Below are 14,323 nucleotides of genomic sequence, written 5' to 3'. Positions count from 1 at the left end.
GGATACATAGATATATGTAGATACATATATGATGAGTTTCAGATAAGAGAAGGGAGTGAGAGAAATGAGTAGAGAGGACTCTGTCTGATGGTATGCTGGTGCCCAGGGTCATGGCTCTTATTCAGAGATTGGTGTGGCTCTCTGCTACCAAAAATTGATCAACATTATTTAACCAATGGTAAATCAATAAAATATGATTTAAGAACTAAAAATAAATGTGGGTCTAAAAAGGATATAAAGATCATGTCTAAGGTACATAGGCAGCTCATTCATCAGTCATTACACAGATGTTAAAAACTGAGAGGCTGAGGAAACTGGGAGAGAACTGAATATTTTTGTGGAAAATCATTAAGAACTTAAGAGAAGGCAGGATTTAAAAAATTTTAATTTGACCTTACAGCTAAATAATGATATAAAAGTATTGCATAATGATAAAATCTGGGATTCAATATTACTAGCTCATTACAACAAGAGAAATCAAATGAAGACTTTCAAACAATTTCAATTTGAGGAAGTCTATTTGCTGGATTCCCTACTACCCATCAGTTGTTCTATTTACTCATGTCTAGTGATTATGACAGGGATAAAGCCAAAATTATAATTAGAAACTTTTAAAAACAAATCACTGATAAGATATCAAAGTAGGGTATGATTCTTTTCTCCATAAAGGTAGAATGTTCTAAAAACATACTGTCTACCAAAGGAGATGTTCTTATCCTGTTGTCTCCTAGGTCATGTAGACGTGGTTTTACCAAGATTGATTCCCTCCAGTTTCTACAGGTGGTGGTAACACAGTTCTTAAGTATAATTACTGTAGGTTTGTCCAAAATGTTTTATACTTATCTTTGTTCTATTCCAAACACAAAATGTTCTCCTATTATTTTCAGGAAAAACATAGAACCACAATATTGTTGAAAATTCCAGTTGTGGTCTTAGCAACCATCTCTTCCTACACACACACACACACACACACACACACACACACACAAAGTAATAATAAATAAATTATGTGTGTTTTAAAAGTTTTCTCTATGTAACCCCATACTTGAAATCTAAAACTAAGTTGAAAAATCACAAAGCCTTTTGAGAAAAATTGCCTTTATCACAACAACTTTCTTAATTTTCTCATTCAAATTTATGTTTAAAAAAAACAGAGAATAAAACATATTGAATGGAATCATTACCAAAGCCAATATGATAAAGGTAATTTCCCCAAAGTTTCATTCAAAAGGATTTGGAATTTTAATGTGAAAATTCAGGTTCTTCTGCATTTAACTAATAAGCATCTGAAACTATTATGTCAACTAGTTAATATGTACCACATATGAAATAGCACTTTTACCATATAGGTGTTCAAAAACAATTCTGAAAAAAACCACTTTTTTCCTAGGTTACAATAAGAAAAACAAAACTTTGCTGTTTAAAGCTTGAGAGGTAACATGCATAAAATACCTGCTTCTTGTTTATCAGGTCATGATATTAAAGTAATTTTGTTCAATAGCTCCACAGAAAAGTACTAACTACATTTGCTATTGATATTTTTCTCATTCTCTTGCCCATGTATGTACATGAAGTACAGAAGCAAAGAATCAAAAGTTCGAACTTACTCTTCAGGAGCTGGACCAGGAGTCATGGCCACACCCTCCTCTCATGCACAAAAGTGCTCCCTCATATGAATTTCTTCACCCTCTGATTTCCTGACTCCACACTCTTCCTATTTCATAGAACAGTCATACACTAAATTCAGTCTAAAAAAAAAAAGAAATAAACATTTCACACTGGGGGTGGGGGCGCCAGCAATATGGGCCTCCTCCTGTGTGAAACATGTCCCGGTTTATTGCTACGTTGAGAATTCAAAGGCTAAACTAGAAAAAGTCAGGACAGCTTGACTTTGTTGGTTTCCAGTTGTACAGCTTGCAATCTCTCTCTTTCATCGAGGTAGCAGGGCACCATAACAGGAACAGATTGTTCCATCAGCAGAACAAAAATTGAACCGGCAGCAGCTCTCTCCAAAACTATTTTCCAAATGTGCATGCTCTAGTTTAGGGCTAAGGTTATTTATTCAGATGCTAACTGAAGTTCCTGTGGCCACTAGCTCTCTACGATGCATTTAGAAACTGATCCTTCCTGGTCATCGGCCCAGATCTTTTATTCCTGACCATTAGGTCCTGAACCAAAGGCCTTGCGTGTGTGCAAATGTGACTTGACATGGGGGTCAGTGTTTAGCTTGCCATCATTTCACATGCAGACATTTGGAAAATAATATCTCCTACATATCATTTTATGACTTAGTTCCCTTCTAGATCATTTTTAAGAACAGTTGTATAATCAAGGTAACAAAGGCTAAAAATTCTTACATCATGGAAATAGCTTTCTGGTAAATAATCTTCCCAGGGTTTTTACTGTCTGATAAGATCAGAACTACCTCATTTGGATTACAAACCCTCCACTATCTGCCTTCTCCTCCCTCTTCAAGGCCTCACTTCGCCCTTGAACTCTAACCTCTGCTTTATTATTCTGGTGGGAACCATGCTTTTTCTTACCTTTCCATCTATCTTAGATATACGAAACTTGTCGGTGTCTGATAGAATCATTGTTGCCATCAAAAGACTTGCTTGTCTCAAAACATCTCTTTTGTGTCTGTCTCTTTCTTTCTGACTCATTTCACTCAGCATGATACTTTCCATGTTGATCCACTTATATGCAAATTTCATGACTTCATGTTTTCTGACAGCTACGTAGCATTCCATTGTGTAAATATACCAGAGTTTCTTTAGCCAATCATCTGTTTTCCGGCACTCTGGTTTTTTCCATATTGTGGCTATAGTAAAAAGAGCGGCAATGAACATGGAAATGCAGATGTCATCTCTACTATACCTTTTTGCCTCTCCGGGATATATTCCCAGGAGTGGTATTGCTGGGTCAAATGGGAGCTCAATTTCTAACTTTTTGAGAATCGTCCATATTGTTTTCCAAAAGGGCTGAACCAGTCCGCATTCCCACCAGCAGTGAAGGAGATTACAATGTTGCGATTCCTGGCAGACATTTCTCTGGACTTAGTTACTAAAATACCAAAATACAGAAATCCAAAACTATGCTGCTGCTGGTGCGGCCTCCTGACCTCATATCTCTTCATTCTCAGCAATGGAAAACAAATTACCAAATGCTTTCTTTTCAGCAGATCGACTTTAGGGGGGAGAAACTCCAAATCAATAATAGTGAATTTTTTGTTGAAATATTGAATGTAATCAAAGTAAAGTGAAAGTAAAGTGAAATTTACCAGTTACACATGCGGGGTGGGGGGCTGGGGAGGTGGGGGGAAGGGGGGAGTATATCGTGATTCTTGGTGGTGGAATATGTGCACTGGTGAAGGGATGGGTGTTTGAGCATTGTATAACTGAGACTTTAACCTGAAAGCTTTGTAACTTTCCACATGGTGAATCAATAAAAGAATTAAAAAAAAAACATCTCTTTTGGGAGATCATTCTTGGGAGATCATCATATAATTTTCAGCATTATATTATAGAACTGTGAATGCCCTGGAGGCAACAGGAGGATGATGAGGCCGAGTAGAGGTCAACACAAGGGCACTGGCCAAGGGTTCTGAACACTTGGATTGTGGGAGGCAACAAGGTACCTCTAAACTGGAAGCATCAACACTGGAAGCATAAGAACCAAACTATGATGATCAGAGAAAATTTTTAAGTTAGTTTGCTAGAAGGGCAGGGAGGGGATCTCAGGACATCGGTGGAGAGATACTGACAGTGGTGGTGTCTGTGGAGCTGGAGTATTGCATATTGTGTCCCTGAAACTCTAGTAACAGTGTCATCAATAATAGTGCCCAAATGAAAACTGGGAGGGAAAATAATTGATCAAGAATTATTTTCATCTAATGAACTTACAGAAGTTAATCGTCTGGTTTTCTTTGTGAAGCGGCCACGCAGAGCACAGAGCCTGCGTGCGGAATTCCCTCTTCAAGGCCAAGGAGATTAATGCCACCAAAAGGGAAGCACAGATTTGTGTGAACTCTTTGTTACAGACATAAAGAGACGGGAGCCTCTACGAGGATGTAAATCAATACACTGCTTCTTTCATTGGGGAAGTCTTGCTGACCAAAAACAGGCTAAATTAAACAGTGTGTTGAGTGGCCATGCAGAGCACTGATCTATACCACAATCCCAAGCCCCAGAAGAGGGAGCAAAACACAATAGAACTAAATACTTAATGAAGAAGATTATGAAGCGATTTCATCTTAAGATGGAGCCTTCAGTTCTCTCTGCAAGTCCGTTTCTTGCTTCTTTCTTTCCCTGCCATATCAGCTATGAGACTCCGTGACTCAGAGAAGGCTTAATTTAGAAAACATGTAAAGACATTAGCGTTCCTTTACAATGAAGGAATTGTACTGTATGAGTGACTTCACTGAAGGTGATTTTTGTGAGTTTGGCAAAATTTTGTTAATTTGTCACAGCTTATACTGGGAGGCATTTACTACATACAGACTAGGCATGATGGTGAACATCCTAGAGTGCTCAGAATCCTCCCAAGCCCCAACCCAAAGACTTGTTCTGTCCAAAATGCCAACAGCTCTGAGGCTGGGAACTCCGGACTGCATGATTCTCATAAAATTAGCAAATTAATATAGTTGGATCAAAAATTAATAGGGAAAACCAGCCAGAAACATATTTAACATATGCTAAAGTAACTTCTTTTTTCTGTCTTGGATATTTGTTGAATCCAGTTGTGTAAGAAGCTGAAAAACACTCAAGAAGGCTAGATTCTGTCAGCATCCCTGTCCTGATCTATTACAGAGCCTTAAGCAGAATTCTATACTGAGCTTAGTTTTTTGTTTGTTTTTACCAGAAAACAGAGATAGTACTTGAAGGCTACAACCAAGAATGTTTGGCACAAAAATAAGATTGTGTTCCCTGAGGCCTTGAGTTAAACTTTTCTACAATTTAAAAAAAAAAAAAAACATTATCCTGAAATGTTTTATTCTAACCTTCTATATGAGTAGTCTGAAAATTCTTGAACTTGTAACAGAATTACTATTCCTTTAGATCTATTTTGCTACAGATGAAAATTTTTTCCTTTTGTTAATAGAAAATAAAATTAACACACTGACTTAAAAAATGCTTCTTAATGCATATAAAAAATATTTCTATTGCTCTCTAGCCTAATGATATTGCTGTGTCTGTATGATTCACCATAAATAAGATTCTGGGGCCACTTTGCTTTGGTGAAAGAAAAGACTAAAGAGTCTCACAAAGCATGTCAGTCATGCAGCCCCATGGAATTACTCCCTTCTATTTGATCAGTTCCAGCTTTCTCAGCTGGCACGTGCATACTTGAAGAGAAAGAAAACCTCAAGTTCCCAGGATGGTCTTTTGTTTCTGATTCTTTTCTGCATTGGTCCCTTTTAACCAAGAGCACGCTCTTGCTTCTGTCTCTTCCACTATAGTTTTGTGAAGTGGTTCCAACAGCCCTTATCTCAAATTCTTGAAGATGGCTCTTATGTGTTCTTCAAAGTCATTAAATCTTTTTATGTTCAAACCATAAACAGACAGGGGGTTTTGCTAGCCATGTATAAATATCAATGACTCCAAGCAAAGCATCAGATGCAAAATGGGCAATCAGAATTTTTATTTAAATTTAAAGCATAGCAATGTCAAGTCCAAAGGCAGAAAATGCCGACTATGTTTTCGAGAGGCAATTTGGCTAACTTGAATGGTAAACAGATATGAATCCAAGTTTGTAAGACTGAAAAATTAAAGTTAAAATCACACTGTTAATGCATACAAGACAAGAAACCTTGTCTTAACCTACTGGTAGATCATAGTATTTAGAAGACTCTGGGGTTCCACCTGAATAGCTTTTCTGTAAATTCACATTTTAAAAGTACTTCATGGAATTAGGAACAAATAAGCCTGTGTATTAGTAGTGACTGGTGGAGGAATACATTTAATATGGACCAAATACTATTCACCAAAAAATAGTAGAGAAATTATTCCAAAATCTAGACCAGAGGGCTGAGATATCTGCCCACAAGCCAAATTCAGCTCACTACCTGTTATTTTTTAAACATATGTACACACATAGGCTGGAGCGATAGCACAGCAGGTAAGGCATTTGCTTTGCATGCAGCCGACCTGGGTTTGATTACTCTGTCCCTCTCGGAGAGCCCGGCAAGCTACTGAGAGTATCTTGCCCACAAGGTGGAGCCAGGCAAGCTACCTGTGGTGTATTCGATATGCCAAAAACAGTAACAAGTCTCATAATGGTGATGTTACTGTTACTGGTACTCACTCAAGCAAATTGATGAACAACAGGATGACAGTGACAGTGATAGTGATGCACGCACACACACACACACACACACACACGTGTGTGTGTGTGTGCTTGCGTGTGCACCGCACATTGCTTTGGGGGGTTGGGAACCACACATGAGCAGTATTGGATCAACTCCCAGGTCTGTGATCTGGGGTCACTCAAGGAGATGCTGGGAGGACAATTGGTAGGAGTCCACACTCCCCTCCTTCATGTGCTGCTGACCACAGCAGTCTGCACTCAAGGATATTTCTCTGGCCCTTGGCCATCTGTTTTTTGCAAACAGCGTTCTTGGAACACAGCCTTGCCCCATTCACTGATGTATGGACTAGAACTGCTTTCAACCTACTACAGCAAAGTTGAGTCCTTGTAACAGAGACCAAGTGGCCAAAAATTGTGACTATATAGACCTTTATTTCTAAGAATTTGTTATTTGAGGTGAAAAAGAGGACAATCTGCACACTGATAGACACAAAGAGAAGAGACAGTGCACAAGTCCCCCTCCTCTTACAACTGCCCGATCGTTTTAGAGGTTCCTCTGAAAGAGTTTTGACTTGGAAGAGGAAGGGAATATGAGCTGGTGAGGGAGAAAGAACAGGCACATTCTCTTTGGATGTGGGAATGGGTTTCTCCCTCAAACACTGAGTTCTTGCCATTATAGTCAGGACCACGGATATTGTCTCTTTTGGGGATTTAAAATTATTTTGAAAGAGTTCTTGGGAGCTACACAGACTTGTAGTTAAGAGCACAAACGCTGGTGCTAGATTCCCTGGGTTCAAATCCTTACTCTTCCATTAACTTACTGGGTGCCCTTGGCACCCACCCTTTCTCACTCTGTGTGGTAAGAATTAAATAAATTACTAAAGGCACTACCTACTTAACATCGGGAAACCATTCCTGAAAATTGGAAGTTGCATGTACAAATGCTCACCAGACGGCACTGTTTCTAAATGAACAAATCCCTAGGCTTGTCCCACCCACTACTTTATACACACCTACATAAACCACTATATCCAAGTCCACAATAACCAGTTACACACAGCATGAACAGCTGCCCACAAGATGGTCACAGCGAGGGATTTTGGCAAAATGCTGTCACCTTCCTAAAAAGAAACTAAAACAATTGTACTGCCTATTCATGATCACCAAGGCATCATTATAGGATTAGATGTTCGAAAACCCTGCTTTTTGATAACTCAACATCATTAACATGTTTGTTAAAAAAAAATACTGCTGCTTTGTGTAAAGTAACCTCTTTTCATGCAATTGCTTTTCTACTGGCTTTGCTGCTCCATTTTTTGGGGGGTTGTTTTGTATTTTTAAAATTTTCTCGTTGTCCCGTTTTAAATGAAACTTGGTTCCTACAAAATAGACCCTACGGAGTGTGTAGATTTGGAACCTGTGTCCAGGAACAGCAAGGAGATGCTCCTGGACCAAGAGGCATAGCAGGGTAGGGATGGGGGAGAAGGGGTTGACTTTTTCAAGATGTCTGCGTGTAGTTCTGCCTTTATGTCTCTTCAGGAGAACACCGGGCTGGTTTCTGCATGGCTCCGTGGCACTGAGTTTAGGGAATACAAATGTGCGTTTCCCATATGTCCTAAGAAGTATGTCACTGAACAGAGTCAGAGCATTAAAATCCACAGGGTCCAGCAGGAGAGAGAACACAGGGGTTAAAGTACTTGCCTTGCATGCAGCTGACTCTGGTTCAATCCCTAGTACCTCATTCCCCTGAGCACCAAGCCAGGAATAGTCCATGAGCACCAGTGGATGTAGCCCAACACCATCCCCACTCAATCCTTAGGGCTTGAATGCATTAAGTGTCCTTAAAGGCCAGGTGTCTACCTATACTGTGTTTGTGCTCTCGAGGGGGTGGAAGGGCGGGGAGGGGGAAGGGAAACTGGAGGGAGGGAGGTAGTAGCAAAAGATGACCCAAGAATTACTTTACATTCTTGTCATCAGGTCACCTTCTGCCATTTTTGAAAACATTCCCAAACAGGAAGTAGAAGGAGAAGCAGCAAAAATGTTTCTTTCATTTACAAAGAGCCTTTTGCAAGAAGTATTTGTAGGGCTGAAGCTTTCAATTTAACACAAAATGACTCTGCGAACAAAGGCAGAGCTGCAGACCAATAGAATAGGGTGGAATATCCTTAAAAACAACCTCAAATATATGATTATCTAATCTTTGATAAAGGAGCAAGAAATGTGAAGTGGAGCAAGGAACCCTCTTTAACAAATGGTGCTGGCAAAACTGGACAGCCACGTGCAAAATAAATGGGCTCAGACTTCTACCTAACACCATGCACAAAAGTCAGATCAAAATGAATTAAAGACCTCAACATCAGACCAGAATCCATCAGGTTCATTGAAGACAAATTTTGGCAAAACCTTCCACAACATTGAAGCTAAAGGTATCTTTAAATGTATCTTCATTGGCCAAGCAAGTGGAAATAGAGATAAACAAATGGGACTACCTTAAACTGAGAAGCTTCTGCACCTCAAAAGATACAGTGACCAGAATGCAAAGACCATCTACAGAGTGGGAAAGAATATTTACCCAATACCTATCTGATAAGGGGTTGATATCAAGGATTTACAAAGAATTGGTTGAACTCTACAAAAAGAAAACATCCAACTCCATCAGAAATTTGGGCAATGAAATGAACAGAAATTTTCTCAAAGAAGAAATCCAAATGGCCAAAAGGCACATGAAAAGATGATCAACACTAATCATCAGAGAGATGCAGATCAAAACAGCTATGAGATATCATCTCACACCACAGAGACTGGCCCATATCCAAAAGAACAAAAGCAACCAGTGTTGGCCTGGATGTGGGGAGAAAGGGACCCTCCTTCACTGCTAGTGGGAATGCCGACTAGTTCAGCCCTTTTGGAAAACAGTATGGATGCTTCTCAAAAAATTAGAAATTGAGCTCCCATTTGACCCAGCAATACCAGTCTGGGAATATATCCTGGAGATGCAAAGAAGCATAGTAGAAATGACATCTGCACTTAAATGTTCGTCGCAGCACTGTTTACAATAGCCAGAATCTGGAAAAAAACCCGAGTGCTCGAGAACAGATAACTGGCTAAAGAAACTTTGGTATATCTATACAATGGAATACTATGCAGCTGTTAGAAAAGATGAAATCATGAAATTTGCATATAGATGGATCAACATGGAAATTATCATGTTAAGTGAAATCAGTCAGAAAGGGAGGGACAGACGTAGAAAGATTGACTCATTTGTGGAATATAAAGTAACAGAATAGGAGACTAACACCCAAGAATAGTAGAGATAAGGACCAGGAGGGTTACTCCACAGCTTAGAAGTCGGCCTCACATGCTGGGGAAAAAGGCAGCTCCAATAGAGAAGTAAAGGGTGCTAGGAGGGTCTGCTCAGGATGGGAGATGTGGACTGAAAGTAGAACTATAGACCAAACATTATGGCCTCTTAATACCTCTATTGCAAACCATAATATCCAAAAAGAGAGAGAGAGAGAGAGCAAAAGGGAATGCCCTGCCACAGAGGAGGGGTGGGGTGGAGGGGACAGGGTAGGGGTCATGGGAGGAATGCTGGGACCATTCATTGGTGGTGAAAAATGGGCACTGGTGGAGAGATTGATACTCAATCACTGTACGACTGAAAAGCAAGCACAAAACATTGTAAGTCTGTAACTGTACCTCACAGTGATTCACTATAATGTTTTAAAAAAAAGACTTTTGCTCTTATTATGACAAAAATATTTATTAGTCCAAAGCTTCTGAAATTTTCTGAGTTCACAGCATCTCCTTACCAGAAGAAATACCATGTGGCTATGTTTATTAACTAGCTGAATCTAAACAAATTAGAAGGTATTTCAACACTAAGAATTTAGTGGTCTTTGAGAAGAAAAGAATAATCATAAATTGAAAGAAACATTTATTTCATTTCAATAACCGTTGCTATTATTTGTAATGGAGCCTATGAGATGCTCCATTATTAGGATCAGATTGCAACCATCTTCATATCCTGTTCCCTACTGACTTTTACTCTTTTTTTCTGAAGGGAACCACCAAAATAAAAAAAATTGTTTTGTCAAGAAATGAAATCACTCCACGGAATGCAGTGCAAATACTGAAACGGCAAAGGCCCACATGCTAGGACAGAGTGCACGATTCTGACCAAATCCAAGTGCCGCTGCATTTCCTTGAAGATCTGCAATCCCCTGCAGTGACCCTGGAATTCCTGCTGGTGTGCCAGGGTGTGTACTTCGAAGTTGCAGAAGTGTGGGCTTCAAACTCTATGTAATGAAACATAATAAAGGGCGCTGGGAACCAAATCTCTCTGATGGGAAAACATATTGGCGCTGAAATTTGCAGTTACAACTAAGTTTCAGTCTTTGGGGAAGTGCATTAATTACAGGAGCTGTTTTTGAAACCCTCACATCATGTTCACTGGCCCTCGAACCCTCACACTGCCTATCTGCTACCAACCTCTGCTTAACTCCCCAGCAGCTGCATTTTCTCGATGCCAGGATCCACTTTCTAACTCTCTCAGTTTACTTAACAAGAAGAACATCAAGGGGAGATAGTATTAATTACTAGATACAGGTTCTCCTTGCAGAAAACGAGAATGTGGGATTGTTTTGTCATGTGTGCCAATCAATCTGAATTATGAAATTTAAATAATGTTATGATATCAAAAGCCAGTTTTAGAATTCTATCACAGTTTATTTTAAAGAGAACAAGGAAAGTGGAATAAATTTATGAACCCAGATCTATTTCTGAATTACGTGCATCCTTGATTCATGTGTAGTTATGTGAATTTGAATGTCCTCTACATAAAAAGAAAAAATCATGTATATTTTTAACTACAATTCTAAGAATGTCATGCAATAGTTCTACATGCTGTGATCATTCACTTACTCAGAAAAAAATGCATATTACTCCTTTTCCAAGGCACCGAGATTATTTAAACTAAGCATGTCTACTTGATGAAGGAATAATTTGTAGCAAATAAAAGCTAAGTCCTAAGTAATTCAAAGAGAAATATCTTTTCTCTGAGTTGATCCAAACAATCACAACTGCATTTTAATGACTTACATGTTATACAGCCATGCTAAAAGATTCATATTTTATCTCACTACTCTGAATAATCTTTTCAAAGCATTTGTAGTTTGATGTATCAAATATATTTTATATTTATAATCTACTTTAGGGTTGAACACAATTGTTTTTCTGTTTACTTTCCAGTATTACTCTAGCTCACTTGCATTCTCTAATTCTTTGAACAAGAATTAATCCAATTATGTGTTACCCCCATGGGGTCTATTTTCCTCACTCCAATCTTGATACATAGATTCTCATATCTATATCCTGGTCTTCTTCTCTGGAACCTTCACTCTTGGTTGGCTGTCACTGTCACTATCATCTCATTGTTCATTGATTGCTCGAGTGGGCACCAGTAACGTCTTCATTCGTCCCTGCCGGTGCTAGTGTAGCCCAATGGCATTTGCTCGCTCCAGGAACACAAAAAGCACATTGTTGTTACTGTTGCTGTTTTTGGCATATCAAATACATCACGGGTAACTTGCCAGGCTCTTGGTTGGCATTTGAAGAAATTCAAGAGGTCCTTCTCTGTACTGGGCTATGTTTTCAATATAGTAAAATGGAGTAAGAGATCAATTTGCCTGCGAATACAAAGGCATAAAAATTACCAAGATGAATTAATTGCTTTTGGATATATCTCTGTTTTAGATTACCCATCTCCTACTCATATTTCCAATAATGAAAAACAACAATAAATTAGTAGAGAATATAATAAAGCATCCTGGGCCTCCTTATACTAAATTGAATGCTCTACAGAGGATGATGACTATTGGTTAGTCCATTAGAACTAATATGGTAATTAAAACTCAGAGCCATTTCAGATCATGTGTCAGAACTGAGATCATCCATCAGTCACTACCTCTGAATCAGAGCAAACCAAATCATAATAGTTTTCTTAGTGCTGCAAGAACTGAAACTTCAACACCATCATTTATGGTGAAATGTCAAATAGGTTATGGGAGTTGACCACTTTTGAACAGGTTGGTGGTTCTTGTTATTAAAGTAAAGTCATCTTATAGAGACCATGATACTTTAAATTCCAGAAAACTCCTGGAATTAAACATCCTCAAGTAACTTCTTTTATATGAACTTTCAGAGCCTTTTAAAGAAAATTGATTGAAATGACCGTGAAGAATTTAAGAATGTAAAAATTACTATAAAACTGTACAATCAGTCTGCTGCTAAAAGTGAACATTAAAATAAAATTCCATCTTTCAACGGTGACTATAGAGCAAAAATAAAGAAAGATGAACAAGACACATATTTTTAAAGGACAGTGGGGAAAACACTTTTGAAACCTTATTTTTGGTAAAGTCCCTGTTTTACAATACAAAGTGGAAAGGAAAACTAGAGTAAAACCTGAGTCTGGGAAAGCATGCTGTGTGGAAATCAGGTGCATAATGCATTTAGCAACAGATAAAAAGATTCTTGTACTTACCCATATGTCGCAGCACTTGGGTTTCCTGTTATTTGATTCTTGTCATTGGTTTTGGTTTATTTATCTTTTGTGGGACTTGGGATCACACACAGTAGCACTCGGGTTACTCCTGGGGTGCTCGGGAGACCACGTGGTGCCACAGATGAACCAGGTCAGCTGCATGATGGCAAAGCGCCTTCATCCTTGGACTGTCTCTCCAGTCCTTCGTTGTAACTTTTATACTGCTTTTATATATTGACATAAGTGGGAGATATCTACATAATATCTATTTACTGAACCTTTGCATTTAAAAAATGAAAGTTTTATAAGGAAACAGTATCAGATTAGAACAAACCTTCTGCCTCTGATTACAAAACTAAGATCACCAAGCAGTGCAGGATAGGATGAGACATAGAAATGGCAGGACACAACACGATGGTCACCCAATACCCCTATTACAAACCACAACACCCAAAAGGAGAGAGAGAACAAAAGGGAATACCCTGCTACAGAGGTGGGGTGGGGTGGGGGGATGGGATTGGGGGAGTGGGAGGAATACTGGGTTGATTGGTGGTGGAGAATGGATACTAGTGGAGGGATGGGTTCTCGAACATTGTGTGAGGGAAACACAAGCATGAAAATGTGCAAATCTGTAACTGTACCCTCACGGTGATTCACTAATTAAAAAATAAATATGTTAATAATAAAAAGAAATGGCAGTACAATGGTTGGAGATGTTGGGCACTTTGGTAGTGATGAAGTTGCAGGAACTTTGTCCATCAAAACTCTGAACATTAACAATATTGTAACCATGGTACCTAAATTACAATTCTAAATGTTAAGAAATTTATTTTTAATTAAAAATAGTCTTTCAGGGGCTATTTGAAAATCCTTAAAGTGTAAGCAGTGTCGTGTAGAGGAATCATACTTACCACTTGGTATACAACCTGATCCTCAGGAAAAGGTAGTATCAAGCTATTGCCTTTCATTTTACTATTTCACTAACAACTTTTTCCCTCTTACAAACTTGTATATGATATTGGACCTTTTTTCTCTGATATATTTAGAAAAGGGTTTTGTGGGGATTTCCAGCCAATACACACTAAACTAGTTAAATGGTGGCTTTTACTCATAGCAAACTAAGAATTTACAAAAGACTATAGAACATAAAAGAATTCTCCATAGAGATTTAAAAAATTATTGTCTACCAAAACATTATATTCACCAAAAATGTTGAGCCTACTGATAGCAAGGACAATAAGAATAAGTCACTCATGGTCATTTAGTTTTGCGTAAGTAGGGCTCTTTGGGAAACAGACTCTGAGATGGAGATTTGTAGAGAGAAATGTTAGTAGGAATTACCATGAAGAAGAATAAAAGAAAATTAGAGAGTCACTGAACTGGTAGTGTATGCTTTCTTGAGGAGCTCCAAAACTGAAATGACCATACAGAAATGTCCTGAATTGGGGCCAAGGGATCAGACTTTTGCTTTCC

The 14,323-nt window shown here is 38.6% G+C and overlaps 1 protein-coding gene across 1 annotated transcript in view; it reads right to left on the bottom strand.

Moving 5' to 3' along the window:
- The window catches only part of IQCM (IQ motif containing M), a 544,597-nt gene that overhangs the window by 402,490 nt on the left and 127,784 nt on the right, over positions 1–14,323 (bottom strand). The gene's annotated exons all lie outside the window — the stretch shown is intronic.

The sequence above is a fragment of the Sorex araneus genome, chromosome 7, assembly GCF_027595985.1.
Source record: "Sorex araneus isolate mSorAra2 chromosome 7, mSorAra2.pri, whole genome shotgun sequence".
In the NCBI taxonomy this organism is placed as follows: domain Eukaryota; kingdom Metazoa; phylum Chordata; class Mammalia; order Eulipotyphla; family Soricidae; genus Sorex; species Sorex araneus.
Note: the sequence above shows the minus strand (reverse complement) of the source record. Positions and strands in the feature narration are given on the sequence as shown.